Source organism: Topomyia yanbarensis, chromosome 1 (genome assembly GCF_030247195.1).
Source record: "Topomyia yanbarensis strain Yona2022 chromosome 1, ASM3024719v1, whole genome shotgun sequence".
NCBI classification, from domain to species: domain Eukaryota; kingdom Metazoa; phylum Arthropoda; class Insecta; order Diptera; family Culicidae; genus Topomyia; species Topomyia yanbarensis.
This window is the reverse complement of record NC_080670.1, coordinates 29,267,393-29,290,819: the sequence shown is the minus strand read 5'-3', so window position 1 is coordinate 29,290,819 and position 23,427 is coordinate 29,267,393. Positions and strand designations below refer to the sequence as shown.

General features: G+C 40.7%; 1 protein-coding gene across 8 annotated transcripts in view; it reads right to left on the bottom strand.

Moving 5' to 3' along the window:
* The window catches only part of LOC131677187 (serine-rich adhesin for platelets), a 945,885-nt gene that overhangs the window by 422,035 nt on the left and 500,423 nt on the right, over window positions 1–23,427 (bottom strand). The window lies entirely within an intron of this gene.

The window sequence follows — 23,427 nt, the reverse complement described above, 5'->3', positions numbered from 1 at the left end:
AGATTTTCCACGCCCGAGAGCGTGGGAAACGCGCGCACCAGCAAAAATTTTCCCACCGTTTGAGGAGGATGCACACAGATTTGCTCCAAGCGTATCAACTCGAACAGCAGTATGCCATGGAAAGAGCGAGAGATAAATCTGCTCTCACTGGAGCAATGACAGCAGCAGCATCTCTCGTCAAAACATCAATTAAGCCTTAACGTAACATTATTTTTCATGACCTAATTTAGAGTGAGTAGCCAGCGGAAAATGCTGTTGGCCCCTCTTTCGTACACTAATGGAGCTGTACTTTTTATGCAAATGAAATGGCTGTTTTTTCCGTCTTCTTGCTGAAGTTGAAATGTTCCGTTCGTTCGTAATGCGACGGAATTTCGGATGGAAATGTAAACACCTTGCGCTAGTGTCAGCGTTTTTTCGCTGGACATCAATAACGGAATAATACGGACAACAGCAAAAGTGTACTGCTAATTAGGGTCGGAGTCGGTGTCATTTGTTTGTGAAGCAGATAAGTGTGCTATTTTTTAATCCTGTCTTAGTTAATCCGGTCCACATTCGCCTACCTTCAAGAGGATTATTTTCGACTCATTATGGATTATGACATTTGAGCTCTTACATGAAGGAAATTGGACACACTTAAACTATGCCTTTTTGGCATTGCGAATGCTTTACTTCGCCGTCAAGATTTAGCTCAAGAATTTGTAAATCAATTAGCGTTATGATTTTGAGCATTAATAACTTAATAATTTGGTTATGGATATTCATTTTTTTCTACAAAGATTTTTGAAACCAAGGTATCTCAACTTGATCTCTTGAACGTTTACTGCTTTACTCTAGCAGGTGTCGACTTATTTTCGAAAGTAAAATACCTCGATTTTCCAGGCATTCTTAAACATATTTTAGGCTCGTTAAATTAAAACCTTTTTCATTGGCCTTTGTCTGCACTGAATGCCTATCACCGACCAGTACCAATGACTACTTAAATTCCGAAGGAAGACATGACCGTTTTCACCTCAGAAAATATCAACGACCTCGGCTGGGATTGCAACCAAACCAGCGAAATCGGTTCATCTTGTTCCTCGAATCCGCAGCATCCAAATTTTGCTTCAAATTCGAGGAAACTTCTTGAAATTCACGGGAACTTCGCAGAACCTTCCTTGAAGCTCCCAGAATCCCCGTTGACACAGAAAATGCCTTGAAATTTTCTCAGAAACTTCATTGAACTTCCCAGGAACTTCGATTGAAGTTCCCAACAACTTCGATTGAAGTTCCCAGGAACTTCTAATAAAGTTCCCAGGAGCTTCAATTGAAGTTCCTAGGAATTTCTATTGAAGCTCCCAGGTACTTCTATTAAAGTTCCCAGGAATTTCTATTCAATTTCCCACGAACTTATACTGAAGTTCCCAGTAATTTCTATTGACGTTCCTAGGAACATCTATTGAACTTCCCAGGAGGTTGTATTGAACTTCCCAGTTTATCGCACGTCCCAGGAACTTCTGTTGAAGATCCCAGGAACTGCTATTAAAGTTCCCAGGAACTGCTATTGAAGTTTCCAGGAACTTTTATTGAACTTTGTCTGCACTGTCTATCTCCGACCAAAACCAATGACTACTTAAATTCCGATGGAAGATATGACCTTTTTCACCTCAGAAAATCTTAACGCCTTCGGCTGAGATTGAAATCAAAACAGCAAAATCGGTTCATCCTGTTCCTAGAATCCAGCTAAGCAGTATCCAAATTTTGCTTGAAACTCGAAAAAACTTCCTTGAAGTTCACACGAAATTCGCAGAACCTTCCTTGACGTTCCCAGAATCACCTAGACACAGCAAATGCCTTCGATTGAAGTTCACAGGAACTTCATTGAAGTTCCCAGGAACTTCTAATAGTTCCCAGGAACTTCTATTAAAGTTCCCAGGAACTTCTATTGAAGCTCCCAGGAACTTCTATTGAAGTTCCCAGCAAATTCCATTAAATTTTCCACGAACTTATATTGAAGTTCCCTATAATTTCTAGTTCCCAGGTGCTTCTAGTGAAATTCCCAGTCTATTCTACTGAAGTTATATTGAAGTTCCCAGGAACTTCTATTGAAGTTCCCAGAAACTTCTATTGAAGTTCCCAGGAACTTTTATTGAACTTCCCAGGAACTTCTGCTGACGTTCCCAGAAAATTCTATTGAACTTCCCAGGAGGTTCTATTCAACTTCCCAGTCTATTGCACTTCCCAGGAACTTTTATTGAACTTCCCAGGAACTTCTGCTGACGTTCCCAGAAAATTCTATTGAACTTCCCAGGAGGTTCTATTCAACTTCCCAGTCTATTGCACTTCCCAGGAACTTCTATTGAAGTTCCCATTAACTGCTATGAAGATCCCAGGAAATTCTATTGAAGCTCCCAGGAACTTCTATTGAAGTTCCCGGGACCCTCCATTGAAGTTCCCAGGAACTTCTATTGAAGTTCCCAGGAACTTCTATTAACGTTCCCACGAACTTCTATTGAAGTTCCCAGGAACTTCTGTTGATGTTCCCAGAAACTTCTATTAAAGTTCCCAGGAACTTCTATTAAAGTTCTCAGGAACTTCGGTTGAAGTTCATAAAAACTTTGGTTGAAGTTCCTAAAAACTTCGGTTGAGGTTCCTAAAAACTTCTACTAAAGTTCCCAGGAACTTCTATTGATGTTCCCAGGACCTTCCGTTGAAGTTGCCAGGAACTTTCGTTAAAGTTCCCAGAAACTTCTGTTGAAGCTCCCAGGAACTTCTGTTGAAGTTCCCAGGAACTTCCGTTGAAGTTCACAGGAACTTCCTATGAAGTTCCCAGGAACTTCTATCGATATTCCCAGGAACTTCTATCGATGTTCCCAGGAACATTTATTGAAGTTCCCAGGAACTTCTATTAAAGTTCCCAGTAACTTCTATTGAAGCTCCCAGAAACTTTCACTGAAGTTTGAAGGAACTTTTATTGAAGCTCCCAGAAGCTTCTATTTAAGTTACCAGGAACTTCTGTTGAGGTTCCTAGGAACTTCTTTTGATGTTCCCAGAAACTTCTGTTGATGTTCCCAGAAACCTCTTTTTAAGTTCCCAGGTACTTCTATTGTAGTTCTCAGGAATTTCTGTTGAAGTTGACCATTCTGTTGAAGTTCCCAAACACTTCTGATGAAGTCATCGGGAACTTCTGTTGAACTTCCCAGTAACGTCCGTTTAAGTTCCCAGGAACTTCCGTTGAAATTCCCAGAAACCTTCATTGAAGTTCCCTGGAATTTTCGTTGAAGTACCAACCTGTCGAAGTTTCCAGGAACTTCGCTTGAAGTTCCTAACTTTTATTGAACTTTGTCTGCACTGTCTATATCCGACCAAAACCAATGACTACTTAAATTCCGATGGAAGATATGACCTTTTTCACCTCAGAAAATCATAACGCCCTCGGCTGGGATTGAAATCAAAACAGCGAAATCGGTTCATCCCGTTCCTAGAATCCAGCTAAGCAGTATCCAAATTTTGCTTGAAACTCGAAAAAACTTCCTTGAAATTCACACGAAATTCGCAGAACCTTCCTTGACGTTCCCAGAATCACCTAGACACAGCAAATGCCTTGAATTTTTTTTCTTCGATTGAAGTTTACAGGAACTTCATTGAAGTTCCCAGGAACTTCTAATACTTCCCAGGAACTTTAATCCTTTCCACGGAACTTCTATTGAAGCTCCCAGGAACTTCTATTAAAGTTCCCAGGAATTTCTATTAAATTTCCCACGAACTTATATTGAAGTTCCCTATAATTTCTAGTTCCCGAGTGTTTCTAGTGAACTTCCCAGTCTATTCTACTGAAGTTCTATTGAAGTTCCCAGGAACCTCTATTGAAGTTCCCAGAAACTTCTATTGAAGTTCCCAGGAACTGCTATTGAACTTCCCAGGAACTTCTATTGACGTTCCCAGAAAATTCTATTGAATTTCCCAGGAGGTTCTATTGAACTTTCCAGTCTATTGCACTTCCCAGGAACTTCTATTGAAGTTCCCATTAACTGCTATTGAAGATCCCAGGAACTTCTATTGAAGTTCCCAGGAACTTCTATTGAAGCTCCCGGGACCCTCCATTGAAGTTCATAGGAATTTCTATTGAAGTTCCCAGGAACTTCTATTAACGTTCCCACGAACTTCTATTGAAGTTCCCAGGAACTTCTATTGAAGTTGCCAGGAACTTCTGTTGATGTTCCTAGAAACTTCTGTTAATGTTCCCACGAACTTCTATTAAAGTTCCCAGGAACTTCTATTAAAGTTCTCTGGAACTTCGGTTGAAGTTCCTAAAACCTTCGGTTGAAGTTCCTAAAAACTTCTACTAAAGTTCCCAGGAACTTCTATTGATGTTCCCAGGACCTTCCGTTGAAGTTGCCAGGAACTTCCGTTAAAGTTCCCAGAAACTTCTGTTGAAGCTCCCAGGAACTCCTGTTGAAGTTCCCAGGAACTTCCAATAAAGTTCCCAGGAACTTCTATCGATGTTCCCAGGAACCTTTATTGAAGTTCCCAGGAACTTCTATTAACGTTCCCAGTAACTTTTATTGAAGCTCCCAGAAACTTTCATTGAAGTTTGAAGGAACTTTTATTGAAGCTCCCAGAAGCTTCTATTTAAGTTACCAGGAACTTCTGTTGAGGTTCCTAGGAACTTCTCTTGATGTTCCCAGAAACTTCTGTTGATGTTCCCAGAAACTTCTATTTAAGCTCCCAGGTACTTCTATTGAAGTTCTCAGGAATTTCTGTTGAAGTTGACCATTCTGTTGAAGTTTCCAAACACTTCTGATGAAGTCATCGGGAACTTCTGTTGAACTTCCCAGTAACGTCCGTTTAAGTTCCCAGGAACTTCCGTTGAAATTCCCAGAAACCTCCATTGGAGTTCCCTGGAATTTTCGTTGAAGTACCAACCCGTCGAAGTTTCCAGGAACTTTGCTAGAAGTTCCTAGGATCTTTCTTTGCATTTCCTAGAAACTTCCTTTGAAGTTTCCAGAATATTCTATTGAAGTTCCTAAGAGCCTCGGTTGAAGGTTCCAAGAACTTCGGTTGAAGTTGAAGACATCAGGAATTTCTGTTGATCTTCCCAGGATATTCTGCTGTAGTTCCCAGGCACTTCTGTGTAACTTCCCAAGATGTTCTGCTGTATTTCCCAGGAACTTCTGTTGAAATTACCAGGACTATTCGTTGAAGTTTCCAGGAACTCCTTTGAAGTTCCCAGGAACTTCCTTTGAAGTTGCCAGGAACTTCCGTTGAAAATCCCTGGAGCTTCCATTGAAGCTCCCAGGAATTTCCGTAAAAGTTTCAGGCCGTTGAAGGTTCCAGGAATTTCGCATGAATATCCCATGAACTTCGCTTGAAGTTCCCAGGAACTTCGCTTGAAGTTCACAAGAACTTCGCTTGAAGATCCCAGGAACTTTGCTTGAAGTTCGCAGGAATTTCGTTTGAAATTCCCAGGGACTGTTGAAATTCCTAGGAGCTTCCGTTCAAGTTCCCAGGAACTTCCGTTGAAGTTCCCAGCAACTTCTGTTGAAGTTCCCAGAAACTTCCGTTGAAGTTCCCAGCAACTTCTGTTGAAGTTCCCAGGAACTTCCGTTGAAGTTCCCAACAACTTCTGTTGAAGTTCCCAGGAACTTCCGTTGACGTTCTTAAGAACTTCTGTTGAAGTTCCCATGAACTTCTATTGAAGTTCCCATGAACTTCTGTTGAAGTTTCCAGAAACTTATGTTGAAGTTTCCAGAAACTTATGTTGAAGTTCCCAGGATTTTCGTGGAAGTTCCCAGGAACTTCGGTTGAAGTTACTAGGAAATTCGGTTAGAGTTCCCAGAAACTTCAGTCGAAGTTAGCAGTAACACCTTGGAAATTTTCTGAATCTTGGCGATCTCAACATATATTCTTCGAACTTCTCAGAGGTGCATATGAATTTTGCAGAACATTCCTGAAATGCATCAATTTTACTGAAAATCGTGGACCTTCTTGCAATCCAAAAAAAGTTCTTGAAGATGCCTGAACGTTTCTGATCTGTCGCGACAAAATTTCTTTGTAGTTTGCTGAACCTAGGGACAATTAAAAAATTACGTAGCGCAAAAATTGCCCAGAATGGACTACCCTCTCCCCCCATGTAAGAAATTGTCACAAATTTATCTATCCCCCTCTCCCCTATTTTGTAACAAATTCTTTAACGAAACAAATGTTCTACAGTGAAAACATGTTACGTAATGTTTTAGCTTATTCCCCCTCCTCCATTTGTCAAATATGTCATAAATTGTCGAACGCTCTCCCACCCTTAGCCGCGTTACGTAATTTATGAAAGGTCCCCTATGCAGCTGGCAGTTCATCAAATTTCGTGGAAGACTGTCAACCTTTTTCGAAGATCTCAGAAGAGATGGTCGCAAAACTTCGGTTAAGTTTGCAAATTCCCCAAGGATTGGAAATCTTACCTGTAATTCGCCTTTTCTAAAGCTTACTAATCTTTGTTTTCTAAATAATTTCCAAAAATATCCTGAATTCGTTTAAAGCTAGTACCTAAAACGTTAACATCTCCGACATTCGTAGAATTTCCGTACAAATGAAAAAAAGTTAGCAGTTATTCTCAAAAGTTTGCTTCCTCGAAATTCGTCTAACTTCCTAGAGGTATTCAGCAAATCCCGGAATTTGGTAATATTTCCTAAAATATACAAAAGTTTGCGTCACATTTTGGTAGATCTCGGCACTTCTCTGCAGTTCGTGGAGCTTTTTTACCGCAAAGCTTCTTAGTTTAATTCACAATACTTCCCTGAAGTTCGTGGAATTTCTCCGCAATTCGCAAGGTTTGCTTTAATTCCTTATACTTTCATCTAGTTTGCAGTTTCTTTAAGAATCCGGGTTCCTTCAAATGGTTTTGAACTGTTTGGAAATCATAAATTCGTCGAGACTTCATGTACCGCAGGATATGAGTATTCAAGGAACAGTCAAAATAGAGTTGACAACGGAGTATCAGCCATATTTTGAGCCTTTTTCAGGGGATAAAGTTTGTTACTGTGTTATCGTATAACTTAATTCTTCAAAAAAGGCGCAATACATGCTACCGAAATGTTGGCTCAAAAGTATGTTACCGTTTCTTTAATCTCTTCAGACTGAAATCACGAAATTACTTTTTCCACAAAACACTATGAGAAATGTTAAATTGAGGATTTACACTTGGCACTTTAGATACGTCCTTCCCTGGGACTATGATTTAAGACTTTCAGATGGATAATGCAACTACCCCTTTGCAACATTGGCGTTAATATTTTGCACAGAAAGTCATGATCTGACAAGAGATTTGTAACTGTAGACCAAAAACACGACTTTCTTTCACGAACAAGGCGACCGTGTACAAGCAATGGTGCCGAGAAAAATTCATTCTACCGTTTATTAACATTGTTTAGGTAAGACAAGTTTGAAACTATCTGTGCCATATAAAAATTCTACACCTTATGGTTTGCTATACAGCGCTAATTTCTCACCCAACAACGGGCCAACGAGCATCGTTACCCATTACATGCCTCAGCCTACATTGTCGAGCAATGACTAGCGCTGTGTGTGTATGTGCTGCTGGCTGATGTGAAAGACACGACAATCTTGCCGCGCTTATGACGAACGCGCAAAAAACATTTCACCGCCGAGGAATGGGACCCGGGGTTCGGGTCTCCGATGCGGGGAAGACCAACCGACACTGTTTGTACAAGGCCTACTTTGTTTTTCTCTGTCGCTCTCTGTCTCTCTCCCCCGCGGCGCGTTTCTAGCCAGGAAAACTTGTTTCCACTTTTGTGTTTTCATTATGAACTTCCACCTACGGCGACGCTGTTACTTACTGCCCTTCGCCTGTCAATATACAACGCGGATGCGCTTTTCGGTATCAAGTGCCCTTCGCCGAACCGCCGCGTTCGTACGCGATGTTGAAGGTGGTTTGCAAAATACGTAATACTCTGATGCTGCTGTTTGTCTGTGTAGAGGGCTGATTTTTTTTGTCCCTCTAGCGCACGACCTGAATCGTACGCTCGAAACAGTCCAGGGACCTTGAGAGTTGACAATACCCGTGGTGGGCTTTATGCAGGCCTGCTAGTAACGGTTGCAGTGCAGCAGCTGAAAAAAATGTTAATAAATGTGGTGCATTGTTTGTGTTCTGTTCTGTGTCACCAAGGATGGCCCGAAGTAGGCTTTGGGAGCAAGAGTAATATGGGAACCGTTTTGAATATGTGCGAGTAGCGATTCCGATTGCTTTGATTCGGAAAGTACAAATATCAGAAGCAACCTAACACTGTCAAATAGTCTGTCCTTGAGCGATCATCATCATTAAACAGAGGAAACGACGGAAAGCAACAGGCGAAGAAAAATGGATATCGCGAAAAAACCTTCCGCCAAAACGATTTTATTTATGAATGGTTTTAATCTGTTGACAACAATACTTGTTCCTTGCTCGTTGTATCGCACATATCACGTCGCCATGCCGTATGTCACGACGGCACTTCGAAACAAATCCGTCAAAGGAGAATGAAACAAGTGGTGAATTTCCTATTTTGTGGTTATGTCTATGAGGTAAAAACCGTTTTTTCAACAACTTTTCCAAAGTTCTAGGTACAGTTATTAGTTTTTTTTTTTCGAATTCCATAACCATCGTCGACGTGTCTCTGGTATTCGAACCCAGCACGCTTCGTATACGGTCAACAATCTTTCTGTCCTACCAGGGACCATCACCGCTCATAGTTGAAAGCCGACAGCGCAGACCTCGGAAAGACAATCTTCGTCACGATGGATATAATTAGCTCGCTCGCTCCGACCTCCACCATCCTAACCCAAAGACGAATCGCCCGAACAGCCGTAGCCGAGAGGAGATCTGATTATTGTCAATTTGACAATAATTGTTGCGACAATAAATTTCCCTAAATTGAGTGTCGCCTCGGTCGCCATTATTCGGCTGGCAGGGGGAAAAAAAGCGTTTCCATTTCAACATCACACCACCACCACCATCCAACATCACAAATGATGCGTGCTTATGCGGGCGGGCGGGCAGGCGGCAGCAGCTGGTCGGGAGACAACCGAAACAGATTTCTTCGCCGCATTTTTGTGATATAAAATCACGAAACAAAAGACGACGAAATCTTGGCCATTAGAGCGCAAACACGTTTGATTGTATAATAAAAAAAAACCATCAGAACGGGACGACCCACGCGATAGATTCACTCGGACAGGTTCGAGTTTCTGAAGTATCTTTGGATCCGGAGCCGGTCGACATTTCCGGAAAGGTCCACCCAAAACCGTCTAGGAATGTAATGAAAAACCGGTGACTTTAGACGTAACCTACAAATTAGACGGCCGACTTGGATCGGTTTGTCATTTTCGGATACAGGGGGGAGTTACCGGTCCTGGGAGACAATCGCTATAAATTGATCACAATTGATGGGAGAACTCAACGCTTCTGACAGTTTACTGGTTCGGGTCGCGTTTATTTTGAATTCGGGTGTTGTAATTTACAACGAACTTCACAGCTGACGAGCAATGCGAAGGAAAACAGCTGACCTGTGGTAGTTCCTTGGAAAAATAAATAACTTTAATGAGCTGTAAATCAAGAGTGACTGAGCCTGGGAGGCATTCCTCAGTCCAACTCAATGCTAGGTCAGAAATCGCGCTCCCTATAGGAATTATATTACCGCAGCGGTAATTGAGCCGTCCTAAAGCGCCAATTCTGGGTGGTGATGAAATTGAAGCTATTCCTTTTTTTACGCCCCCGGAAATAAGAGCAAATAAAGGAAAGAAAAGTTTGCCATATTGTTCTAATTTGTTGAGCAAAGTTGGGAAAGCTTTCTAGGTCTCTTACCCGTCATTGTCTGAGAGACGTGAAAAAATGGAACAAATCGAAAAGTTTTAAAGTTAATATTGTTTCCATTCGTGCGATTCGGGTCGTGAATATTATCTCTAGCGGTGGAATTGAAATTCAAAGTAAACACTCCTGAATGGGACTGAATGGATGAGGAAAATATGAAAAAATGAGGGAATATTAAGCAGACTGCTGGAACAATGTTGGTTTTCATAATGGAAAGAGTTTCAAACTACGTGGCTCACGGATTTGCGATTTTTTTAAATTTAATTCGCAGTCAGAGTGGTATATTTTAGTTCAATCCGCTTTTCGACTGCATTCATTAGCTACTTCATTGACTGCAGCTCCTGGACGACAATAATAAATGAACTGAATAAAATGAATTAAGATTATGAAGGGAAGCTGTATATAAACTTAAATAATCTATACATCCATATCCAACAATTTTAGTGTTCATATTTTTCAATTTCGCGACAAATCGAATTGTTTTTAAGTGGTTCAACTGAAGCCTGTCAAAAACACTCATCACAATTGCAGACGAGACGGGAAATCTCACCCACTAAAATACTATTTAAAGCCAATTGCAGCAGGCAGTGATTATGAGTATTATTATTACATCTTCGATATATATCGTACAGATTACACTTAATGCTATTGCTAGTGTCAATGTTAAAAATTTCTAATTGCTAACTTATAATTAGATTTAGTGGTATGGAAGTCATAAGCTAAAACAGTTTCGTTGAATCTGCTACAACATCTGTCTAGTGGATTGTTCTGGCCATATACTGTGCGGTGCCTGGGAATCCACAGAAGCGGACGATTCCTTATATCACGAGGGGGTACAAATAAATGAATCCTTGAGAGAATGTCGGGACAGTCAATATTGTTCGACAACATATCGAAAATGAACATTCTTTGCAAGAACGTGCGGCGAGACTCCAGCGTTGGCAAATCTAGCAACATGCATCTATTATTATACGGCGGAAGACGGATAGGGTCGTTCCAAGGCAATTTTCTGAGAGCAAATCGTACAAAACTTCTCTGAACGCGCTCCAGTCGGCTGCTTTGAGCGGCGTTGTATGGCGCCCATACTTGTACAGCATACTCCAAAGTGCTCCGGACCAGTGCGCAGTATAAAGATTTAAGTGCGTAGAAATCCACAAAATCGACAGCGTTCCGTTTTAGAAAACCCAATGTTGCAAAAGCCTTCGCCGTTGTTGCAGTGATGTGGACGGCGAAACGAAGTTTTCTGTCGAATAACACTCCCAGGTCACGGATAGAATCCACCCGCTCGATGACACAGGCTTGAAGAGTATATTCGCAACGCCTTATATTTGCCGAACGTCCGAAACTTATCATCTTACATTTATCAATGTTGATCTGCATACCGTTCAGCAAACACCATTCCTCTATATTGGCTATATCGTCTTGGAGCACAGCAGAGTCCAGTGCTGAAGCAATTGAACGAAAGATTTTCAGATCATCAGCATAGAGCAGTTTTTCAGAGTTGATGCGGGTGCAGAGGTCGTTGATGAATAAGAGAAAGATCAGTGGGCCTAGGTGACTTCCTTGAGGCACACCGGTTGGCGTTTCGAATGCGTTTGAGCATGTAGTGCCAATTCTAACGAAGGCAGATCGTTGTGAGAGGTAAGAATGCAGCCATCTGGTAACCCACTCAGGAAAGCCTAGTCGCTCCAGCTTCAAAACAGCAATGTTGTGGGGCACCTTGTCGAAGGCTTTTGCGAAATCAAAATATATAGCGTCCACTTGTTGACGTTTCTCTACAGCTGGAACTAGAAAGCTCGTGTACGTCATCAAGTTCGAAGTAGCGGAGCGTTTTTTCATAAATCCGTGTTGTCGTTCGTTGATTATGTTGGAAGAAGCAGCGTACATCGCATTGTACACAAACTTTTCCAGAACTTTAGCTAGGCAGTTCAGCAGCGAGATTCCTCTGTAATTTTCAACATTGTGCCTATCTCCAGCCTTATGAATAGGAACTATAGCAGCTTCTTTCCATGCTGTTGGGAATATATTTTCCGAGATTGAACGCTGAAAAATAATACTTATTGGCGCAGAAAGTGCTCGGGCACAATGCTTTATAAACACAGGAGGCAAGCAATCCGGACCAGGCCCTTTCAAAGGATCAACGCTGGACAGAGCGCTCGCTACATCAGAATCATTTACGTTAGGAAGAGGAAGGTTGATATTATGCGTTGGCAATGTTTCAAGGTACTGTTGCGATGGATAGACAGGAGGGCTGGTAAATACATCTCGGAAGTGATCTGCAAAAAGCTTCGCCGACTCGGCAGCGGACTGTGAATTTTGGTCTCGAAAATAGACATTTTCTGGTACACCTACGGAACGTTTTCTCCTGTTTATAAATGTCCAGAATGTCGAAGGATTATTTCGAAGGCTGCGCTGAACTTGATTCAGATATTCACCGAATGCACTGTTCCGGGCTGTTTCATACTGCAGTTCAGTTTGACGAAGAATAGTTTTGTTGTCATCAGTCCTATGATGTAAATATCGCTTTCGTTGTTTCCGGAGTACGTTGCGTAGGCGACCAAGCTCAGCGTTCCACCACGGAAATTTATATTCTGCTTTTCTGCTGACACGTTTTTTAGGAACATTACGGCGAAGAATCTCATATATGGCATCATAGAACGCCACGACTGCCTGATCTAAGTCATTTCCAACCAGCATCTCACGCCAATTGAGTGCACCAATGGCCATTGAGACTTCATCGAAGTTGCATCGAGTAAAGTCAAAATTGAAATCGTCGTTAATTGTATCAAAAGCTTCATCGTCGTCAGAACGCATATCAAATCTTAAAACGAAGGGTTTATGGTGAGGGTCAACCTTCAGTATAGATGTGGGAGGCTCAATCAGTTCGAACACGTCCGTGTCATTAACGAAAGCTAAATCGAGGGTCCGTCCATTCACGTTGCTAACAGAGCAGATTTGATACAAGCCACCAGCGACCAAAGTTTCTGTGATGGCCGTCTCTTGTTCCGTGGTTGCATTTTCAGGAAGGTAGCACTTATAATCGTCATCAAAAACCCACCGAAGATTAGGAAGATTATAATCACCTACAACAAGTACATTGTCGCGCCTATTACATTTGTCCAGGATGCTTTGGACTGCAGAAGAGTGAAGGTTGTACAAGTCAGGATCACTGTTCGGCCTTAGATAAATGCAACAAATATATAACGATCGACCAGGCAGTGAAACGCGTACGACAACTTGCTCCAAACATTCACATCCAGGTATTTTTAGTATAGTCCCAGTTAGATGTTTCTTTATCGCTATGAGAACACCACCTCCGCGACGTAGGTGACTGATAGAAGAGTTGCGATCGCATCGGTAGATTGCGTAGTTCGTCGTTAGCTCGGTGTTTAATATATCATCACGTAACCAGGTTTCGGTGAGAACGATAATGTCGTAGTCGCAGGAAGTGAGCGCAAGCAAGAAAGCCTGCGTTTTTGTTCTCATTCCACGAACGTTCTGGTAGTAGACGGACAGGAAATCAGGTGTTGTACGCAACGGCATGCTATGAACCAAGAGGTTTTCAGAAAGCGAACTGTCATGTAAAGCAAAATACTCGCCTGAGAAGGGAGTTCGGAAGACCCCCTCACGACCTCCGACCGCAGGACCGGGACGACTAAGTGGGTCGCTGGCTGGTAGCGCGACTGCGTCGGAGCGCTCAGGGGCTTCCGTAGTACTGTATAACGGGCGTCCCGGTGATGGCAGCGCAGCGTGAGTTTGTAGATGTGGTCTTGGCGATGGCAAGGAAATTATGCTTCGTTCAAGTAACGGAAAATTGCACGAACGTGTTGTACCCGCTGGCACGCTAGAAACCGAGTGGTTTTCAGAAAGCGAACTGTCATATAAAGCAAAATACTCGCCTGAGAAGGGAGTTCGGAAGACCCCCTTACGACCTCCAAACGCAGGGCCGGGACGACTAAGCGGGTCGCTGGCTGGTAGCGCGACTGCGTCGGAGCGCTCGGGGGCTTCCGTAGTACTGTATAACGGGCGTCCCGGTGATGGCAGCGACGAACAAAGTGCACCTTCATTTAGTTGGTTAAAATCGTTAGAGAGCACGACCGGGTCAGGAGGGTGAAATTCCAGTCGACTACTGTGCAGATAATCTTCGGTGACGGCGTCTAAACTGTTGTGTTCAGCAGCAGTCTGTAGTGCGAGGCGTTCTGAGCGAGCAGAAGCGATGCGATCTAACTTTCCACTTAGACATTGAAGTTGTTTGCCAGGCAGGATTGCAATGATGGTAGAATCAAACGAATTGTTTTTGTCGACAGACTGCAATTGAGATTTGTTTTGAGGGTGTGCAGAATCTATAATTGCTTCGGAAGGACATATACCCTCCTTGGCTTTACCTGACACAGAAGGAGTCTCCGATTCGTCAGGTATGTTGATTGCCGAGGAAAATAAAGTTGGAAAGAGATTTTCCGGTATAGCGTTGAGCTACAGAGCACCACCAGATGAATTCCTTTCTGCAGCAATCCTGATAATTGGTCGTTGACTTGTTGAGTTATTCACAAATTCCCTGAAGTAAATGTTTTCTGGCCAGGTTTGTTTGGAGAGGGCCTTATCCCTATAAGATTTACGAACGCCGATCTTAAATGTTATATAGCTCAGAGATGTGACATCCTTGTCCTTAGGAACTAGACGAACTATCCTTGGTTGTATATCCTCGCCCAGGCATTCTTTCACTAGGGTCGAAATTTCATCATCCTTCGTACTGGGGTCAAATGCAGACAAGTAAACCCATAACAGCTCCTCAGGTGGTGAGACTGTTTTTATCGTTTCAAACGCAGCCTTAGCTCCACGAATATTAGTGATTTTGGTTTTTAGCTGGTCATCTTCACGCTTGCGCTTAGGTGTATTTGGAACTGGACTATATCCAGCAATCCTATTCCAAGGCGTATTTACGGTTGGAGATAACGGTTTCGACTCAACTTTAACCGAAAGAGCTTTTACGACGTTTTTCAAATCAGCAATGTCGTCCTTTAAGGACTTTAGAGAATTGTCGTCGGGAATTGGATTCTCGTAACAACGTGAAGACATTTTACGGAAGTAGTCGCTTGAAAACAGGTCAGCGCAACCGTTACACATCCAAAACAAATTTCGTGGATGGGTTCCTAAGACTTCTCTAATATCATAATCCACTTTTACACATATCATATGGAACGAGTTTCCGCAATACCCACGACAGATGATGCGGTCAGAGTCATTAACGACTTTCGAGCAGCTAGTGCAAACCATGCTTCCGAGAAATGGAATAACGCCTAGCGGGTATGCAATATTCGTGTCTTGTACTTGCACGCGATGTATGTTGAGCAGATTCGAGCACTTGCCAACTTGTACGCAATGCCGGTTGAGCACTACTCGAGCAGAGATGTGTTGCTATTCACCAGCAGATGTCGCTTCGGACAGAGAAATCGGGCGTGCTGGCAGTGGTGATGACAAGTGAAAAAATATCAACACAGAATTCCAGAATTTCGGATCACGATTCTTTCGAAAATTCACTCGCAAATCCCGGAAACTTCAACTCGAAAACACGACGACACACGGAAAACAGCAAATAAACAACGATCAAAGCTATCGCGGCGCACACAACAACCGAAAAATAATTAAAAACATTCAACTCTGTTGATAAGCGCGACTTAGTACAGCAGTGATGCCAAATCAAAAAAGTGACATTGAGTGTACGGTTCAGTGGTGGGGACAAGGACACTACTTGATCGTGTGGGAACGAGCGTTTATATGTTCGCACTGAAGTGCCCAAACGTCCTCATAATCACCGGAGTGTTTTCATGTTTGCAAGATCGCGGGCGTAGGTGAGCGTGGATGATCGCAAAGAGTTCGAGCGTTTGTATGTTAACGTGTTATAACGCGTGGGCGTTTGTATGGGTGATATTCGAAGAGAGTGAGTTCCTCCATATCACTAGAGTTCCCGACAAATGTCGCCCTGAAACTTGTTGTCTAGTGTATTCTTTGAGAATTGCCTAAATGACAGCATTGAGCTAGGTTTCTAGGACCACGGGCAGGGTCGTTTTCGGAAGTGTCCCTTGCAAGTTCGCGTGGGAACAGACGCTCACAGCACTGCGCGTTTATATATTCGTAAACCCTAACTTGATCACCGGTTTTATGTAAGCGAGATAGCGGGTGTAGATGCATGCTAGAGTGACAAGAAAAAAGTCCCCATCTGGTCACCCCTGAGTCGATGCCTGGTCTCATACGGTGTGTCTGTTCAAGGGACCATTCATAAATTACGTAACGCATTTAGGGGGGGAGGGGGTACGACAAGTTGTGACAAGTTGTGACAAGTTGTGACATAGGGGGGAGGGGGTGTTAACTAGATCGTTACGTAACATGTTTTCATCGAAGAAAAAAATTTTTTTCTTGGAATTTGTTACGTAACAGGGGAGGGGGGGATGAAGAAATTTGTGACAATTTGTTACATAGGGGGAGGGGGGAGTCAATTTTGGGCAATTTTTGCGTTACGTAATTTATGAATGGTCCCTCAAATTTGAACCAAATCGAACAAGTTTAGTTATCGGGCCAACGTGTTCGAAGTTTGCATGAAACTGTTCGACAATTTACAAGGAAAAGGTCCACTATGCATTAATTTATCACTGCAAGTGAAAATAAGAAAGACAATCTGCAAATCAATCCAAGTTCCTTAGGAGATGTTTTAGAAAATTTAGCGATTAGCTGATTTAGCTGAATAGTATGTTTGGAAGAATTTTAGTACATAACATGGATTTTTAACTGGAAAATAGAGGGCGCCCTCTATGTGGTGAACAATGGAACCAAAATTTTGTAGTCGAAAGATGTATGAAAATAGCTCCAAACTCAGTTAAATCTAACCATTATTTCCTAAAAAATAAAGTTCGACTACTGATTCACCGGCGTGGGCTGTTAGGCCCCATGCAAACCTGATGCAGACATTAAAAGTTTAATAATTTCTCCTAAGGGATCTTGGATTGGTTTGCAGTCTTGTTGTAAGTTGTAAGCAATGATATTATCCTTTATATTTTCACTTGCTGTGGTAACATGATACACAAAGTACCAACTAGCGGCGAAATGCAAACTTTCTACATCCAAATTGTCGAAAAATCCCATGCAAAATTCGAAGGCGTCGGTCCGGTAGCTAGACTTGTTCGATTTGGTTCAAATTTGGTGCAGATACTGCTGATGGGACTAGGCATCGAATGAGGGGTGGGCCAATTGAGTTTTCGAAAATTTGTTTTGTTTCTGGGCAGTCTACTGTGCACGGATGATCGCGATTGCGTGACCAGAATTGAATTATCGCGAAAGGCACAAGTGTTGCTGTGTTAACATGTTCGATAGCGTACGTATTCTTATGTCACGTTTACTAGCGTGTGCATAACTTCAAGTGTTTTCATATGCGCGTAAATTTCTTACGTTCGCATCGGCCGTCATTCCGAAGATCAATTTCGAATATACGGTTCAGATAAAGGAAGAAAATGAGCTCTGTCATCTCACTGGAGTCTCCAACTGTGGAGCCCTGAGATTTGACGTCTAGTGTATTCAAGTTCCGTATTTTAAAATGCACAGTGGTCCTTAATGTAAATTTAGCAGGAATATACAGAAGCTAGGGTGGTTCTAATTTTAGCAAGATCTGAAATTTACCTTATTAACGGAGCGAGATAGAGCTTGACTGTCTGCTTCAATGAAGTTGAAGAGCAGCACATTTTAGACAAATTGCTAAAGACTCGCAAGTTCTATCTTTCATACTTTCTGCTGCACGAGAAATCCAAATGTATGCTTTGGGGTGTTTCTTGAAAAACGGTTTTGCCTTTCTCATATAGAAAGGTTATGCAATCACTCTAAAAATCGTCAACCTAATCCCGGCCCGGCGGACCGAGGAGTGTCATATGCCGTTGGACTCAGTTCGTCGAGATCGAAAAATGTCTGTGTGTGTATATTTGTATGTGTGTGTATGTTTGTATGTGTATATGCGGAAAAAATGTCACCTCTGTTTCCAAGAGATGACTGGACCGATTTAGACAAACTTAGTCTCAAATGAAGGGTACAACATTTCCATTTTTTTGCTATTGAATTTTTTGTTGATTGGACTTCTGGTTCTGGAGTTACGGGTTGAAGAGTGCGACCGCACAGCAGATTCCCATATAAACTGAAATGAAAAATTCTCAAAGGGGGAGTAAGAAAAATTTCAAAATCGAATTTGTATTTTTGATGCCAAATTACTTTAAAATGCATGAAACGGTGAGATTTGATGTAAACTCGAAAAAAATGACGAGAATTGGCTTTTTTGACTTTGGCACATTTTTGCCTTTCTCATATAGAAATGTTATGCAATCAATCTAAAAATCGTCAACCTAATCCCGGCTTATATAGGCTTAGGTAGGAGTATGCAGTGAGGGGTTGCTACTTTAAAATTATAACTAGTTTAAAATTTCTTCATAAATTGAAAATTTTCGGCAGGGTCCGGACCACCCGGATCCTACTCCTTGATCCGCCGCTGGTTTCATGCGATGTTTCAGTGTCTACACATAGTATCTGAAGATCGTGGCTGTCGATCCATTGTATGTATGCGCAAATCGTACTGAATATGTAATATACATTTCCACCACTGTGTTGAACATAACCAGCCAAGTAATTCTAGTTTAGACAAATGAGAAAAGCACAATTGCACCACTAGGTGGATTAAAACAGTTTTTTAAATTTATAAGTGCCAAAACGCACACTTAATCGACGACGGGGTGTTTCCATGCTTGCGAGGTAGTGGGTTTAGGTATACATGAATGATCGTAAAGGGTAAGAGCGTTTGTACGTTGGCTTTTGTATGTCGTATGTGCTAGCTGATATGAAACGTCGCGTGTATGAATGCGATTGTATAACCGTGTGGCCATTCTGGTGGCTTCTTGAAGTTTCGCGAGGACCGTTGCGTCCCATGATTAATTTCAAGTATGCGGTTCAGATGCTAGAAAAGAGTGACTATTATGACCAAGTTGTCTAATGTCTAAGATCGTCGGTTTTTTTAAGAATGCACAGTGGTTTTTGTCGTCAAAATCGTGCGATCTATTAATTACGCCTAAATCGTTAAATTTGGGTCAATGTCGCCTTCGTAGGAATTTATGAACATTTCAAGTTCTATCATATGGTGTTGTTATTGTAATGATTAATCATCCTAAAAGCCAACTTTCTTCTACATGCATATATTAAAATTTTGTCTTGCGCAAAGTTGTATGGCAAACTTTTACCAACAACTTTGCTGAAGACATAAATTCTTTATCTTTATTATCTTAAACACAATTACTGGTTGTTTGTTGATGATCCCTTTAAAGCTAGTTCATTACTAGGACTTTTAAACATTATTCTGACAAGTTCGGTATGTTCCGTAAAAAAAGATTTGAATTATTGAAATGGATAACCTTTAGTAGCTTCGAGTGCACTATAAATAGAGGCTTTCGGTCTTCAGTAAATATTTTCATATAAACAAGTTCTTTAACATTTCTGAAGACTTCATTTTGTTTTTTTATAAAATCTAGCAAATATCTCACTTCAAGGTGGATTAATCACTATAATTGTATGATCAAAATGAAGGTCTTGGATCATCATAAAACATCCTAGAAGACATTATTGCTGTTGGCTTTACCGTTTCCGTATCAATAATTTTTCACACGTTTTTACATTTCTTATAAAAGAAATGTATAGAATTCGCTCAAACTTTCAAGATTTTTTCCGAGGCCCGGAGGGCCGAGTCTTATATACCAATCGACTCAGCTCGACGATTTGGGACAATGTCTGTGTGTGTGTCTGTGTGTGTGTGTGTATGTAACGGACAAATTCTCATTCGTGTTTCTCAGCAATGGCTGAACCGATCTTATCCAAACCAATTTTAAATGAAAGAACTAAAAAACAGTATGAACGCTATTAATTTGTTTTTGATTCTGATGTTTAGTTTTCAAGATATGAATGTTTGAATGCGTAAAAATGGCGTTTTTTGCAGTTTTTTTGAATTATTTGCCGAAATTGACAACATAGATTAACAATTTATATGTTTTTAGACAGCTTTAACGAATACCTTTCAAACAAGCTATAGATTGTTGAAATCGGACTATTATCAAAAGAGATATTTAACATTAAATGCGGACGAAAGATTTTTATCATTTCCCATTGCCAGAAACATGACCAAAAACATGTAATCTATTTTTAACGCCAAAACGGCTTATTTTAAGTCAATAGTATCTTCGGTGAATTTAATGGAGGCAATATGCCCTTTCTTTTGGTAGTACGCTTTTGCTGATTAATCCCCCTATGAGTGAGATATTTTTACAAATTTTCTTGGAAGTGATTATATCAACACGAACTCTGTTACTATTTTCTGAAAAATTAATTCTGCATAATTTTAAAACTTCAAAAATTACGGTTTCGGAATTATGCCGTTTGGACAGTAAGATCGATTTTCACCAAACCACCACCACTGAAAAATGACGATTTCCATTCGACTATAGCAGGTTCTGATCAATTTTGATTAGCATTTGATTTTTATTGTATGACCAATTATATGTATACGTCAAATGTTCAAAAACAATAATTTAAGGTCAAGATAACATCATTTTGAAACCGCCAATTTCGGAAGTTTAGTATCTTCGATGAGTTTTACAAACGTTAAACAGCGCATCATTTGATAAAATAATTTTGGCGGTATATCGTCCAAGAAGTATTTATGGTGAATTTTCTCAGGTTAATATTCATGACAACAATAAAGTCTCAACAAATTCGCTAAAAACACGAACTCTGTTACTATTTTCTGAAAAATTAATTCTGCATAATTTTAAAACTTCAAAAATTACGGTTTCGGAATTATGCCGTTTGGACAGTAAGATCGATTTTCACCAAACCACCACCACTTGTAAAATTGGTATTGTAAAAAAAACGTAAGGGCGATACTTCAATGCTGATAGGTGGGATCGAAAAAGTAAACAATCGTCAAAGGGGCGATACTATCATTTTGTAAATTTCAATAGCAAAAACAAATTTTAATTTAATAATTTCAAATACTTCATGAAGTTTTGGGTTTCGATCACTGAATCATGCAATCTAGGATATAAAAAACACAATAGTTCTTAAATAGGAAATAAAGGTCTGGAAATATTCACTGTTGATTTTCTTTGAATGGTGTCACTGCTAGTATCGCCCTTTTCAAGAAAAAGCGTTGATTTCTTAGTTCTCAGTCGCGTTGGTAATTTGAGTAAAGTATAAACTCCAAATCGATTAAAAAAAAATGCGATTTTTTTGGCTCAGTACAATATATAACCCCTTTAGGAAAATTCAGTTTTCCCACCACAATTTAGATATTTTATTAACAGAGCATTAACAATAATTCGTAGCAATGTCTATTTTATGGGCCATTTTTTCGCTTCCCATTGATTTGATTTGAGATTTCTAGCACTGATGTTGTCCTATGCTGATTTGAGCGATTCTCTGAGTCCTGCAACTATCCCATGTAGTATGTGTTATCAAAAACATCGCGAAGCATCAAGTTCTAAATGTTCTCAAACGATATAATATCCGAAGAGAGTGATAAGAGTTATAAGAAATGTCTCATCACACTGTTAGGTGGATTAAAAGCGTTTTTGTTGAAAAACCCACTGTAGAATGGTGCAACTGAAGGGGTTTCCGGAAGTGGTCGATTCAGGTTCGCGTGGTAAAGAACGTTAGTAGAATCGCACTTGAGACTGCGTACATATATGTATATTCGCAATTTCTGATTTATGTATGTATGCACGATCGCAGGCGTAGGTGTGCGCGGATGATCGCGATGCATGTGCGCATGCATCACCAGAATGGTATTATCACGAAGGGCGCAAGTGTTTCTATGCGAACGAAAATCCTTTTCAATGCAAAACAAGTGCGGTTTCTGCAAAAAATGTTAAAGACCTTTTCAATTTTTGGAAAAATGGAAGACGGATATCAAACACTCTTGTGGCCCACACCTGAATATGGGTATTTTTGGGATGGTCTTGACGAGTGGGTGTCGGAAGTCGACATTTGACACCATTTTGAAATCCAAGATGGCAACTTCCAGTTTAACGGTTTGCCTTAGCCTAATCGATATGGGTATTTTCGGAATTGATTTGACGAGTGATTGTTGAAGGTCGATTATTAGTGTCATTTTGAAATTGAATATAGTGACTTCTGGTTTAGCAGAATTCACTACAACCCAATTAATATTTTTCGTAATGGTCATCGCGATTCAGTGAAGAAAATTTCAATAGAATCGGTTTATTAAAAATAAGGAAAAATGTGTCTCGATTTTGTGAATCTTCCCGTCCGCCTAAAATTCATCAGATAAAAACGGGTCCTCAATTATTTTTAAGCACATTTTACACACTCATAGTTGGAAAATCTTTTTTTCCTTTATTTCAACGGGAAAACACTCTGAACGGAAGTATATTCATAATAAAAAGAAATGGTTATAGGCCACTATTAGGAACCAAGGCAACTTCTGGCAAAGAGTCCTCAAGCCAATTCAAAAAGAACCATATTGAATGGGCCATACATTATTTTGCCATACCGGAAGACGCCATTTTAGATTCCCAAATTGTGTCAGACATCGTTTTGCAATATATACATGTGAAGTGAAGAAGGGATGCTTTCGGATCGACAAGACCATTCCGAAAATACCATAAAAATAAATTGTGATTATAGTAAATTTTTCCAACCCGTAAGCCGCCATCTTGGATTTTAAAATGACACTAAACATAGACCTCTGACACCAACTCGTACAAACAATTCCGAAAATACCTACATTGAGTTAAGGCCAATTTAGTTAAAATGAAAGTCGCCATCTTAGATTCCAAATGGCGTTAAGCATCAACTTTCGACACCCACTCGTCAAGACCATTTCGAAAATTCTTATATTGTTGAACTGCGAACCATAAGGAGTCATTTTTAAGACTAAGGATCTCGACTATTTTTGCAGAAATCGCGTAAATTTCGAAATGCGCGCAAAAAACACAAATATTTTGCATTAAAATTAACTTTTTGTGCGGATTGTCGAATTACGCGGATTTTCGAATTACCGCGGTTTCTGTTACACGGTACGAATTTGGAGTGCCAGCTTCCGGACGAATACGATTCACGATAGCGCGAAGGCGAGCGTTTGTATGTTGGCACGTAAGATCGTTTTTTACTCTTTTACGTAAACTTGATCACCGGGACGTTGTTATTACTGCAGTGGGCGTAGGTATGCCTGAAGGATCGCGTTTGCAACCGGTTCTGTCTTATCGCGAAGGACTCGGGCGTTTGTATGTTATTGAAACGCGTTTTTTTCATCACATAAATTTCGTGTACGCTAACGCATTTCTTATTTCACGTTTGCGTTGAGTTTTTATAACCGTGTACTCGTTTGCATATTTCCGCGTACTTTTGAGAGCCGCCGAGAAGGAAACAGTAAAAAATAGATGGACGTATGACTTGTCTATTACAATGTTTTAGAGAAAGAAGTAAGATCATGTGACAATCATGCACTGAGCAGCGAAAAAATAATGGAAATTAAGAGTGCAAAAGGTAAAAATATACAGCAC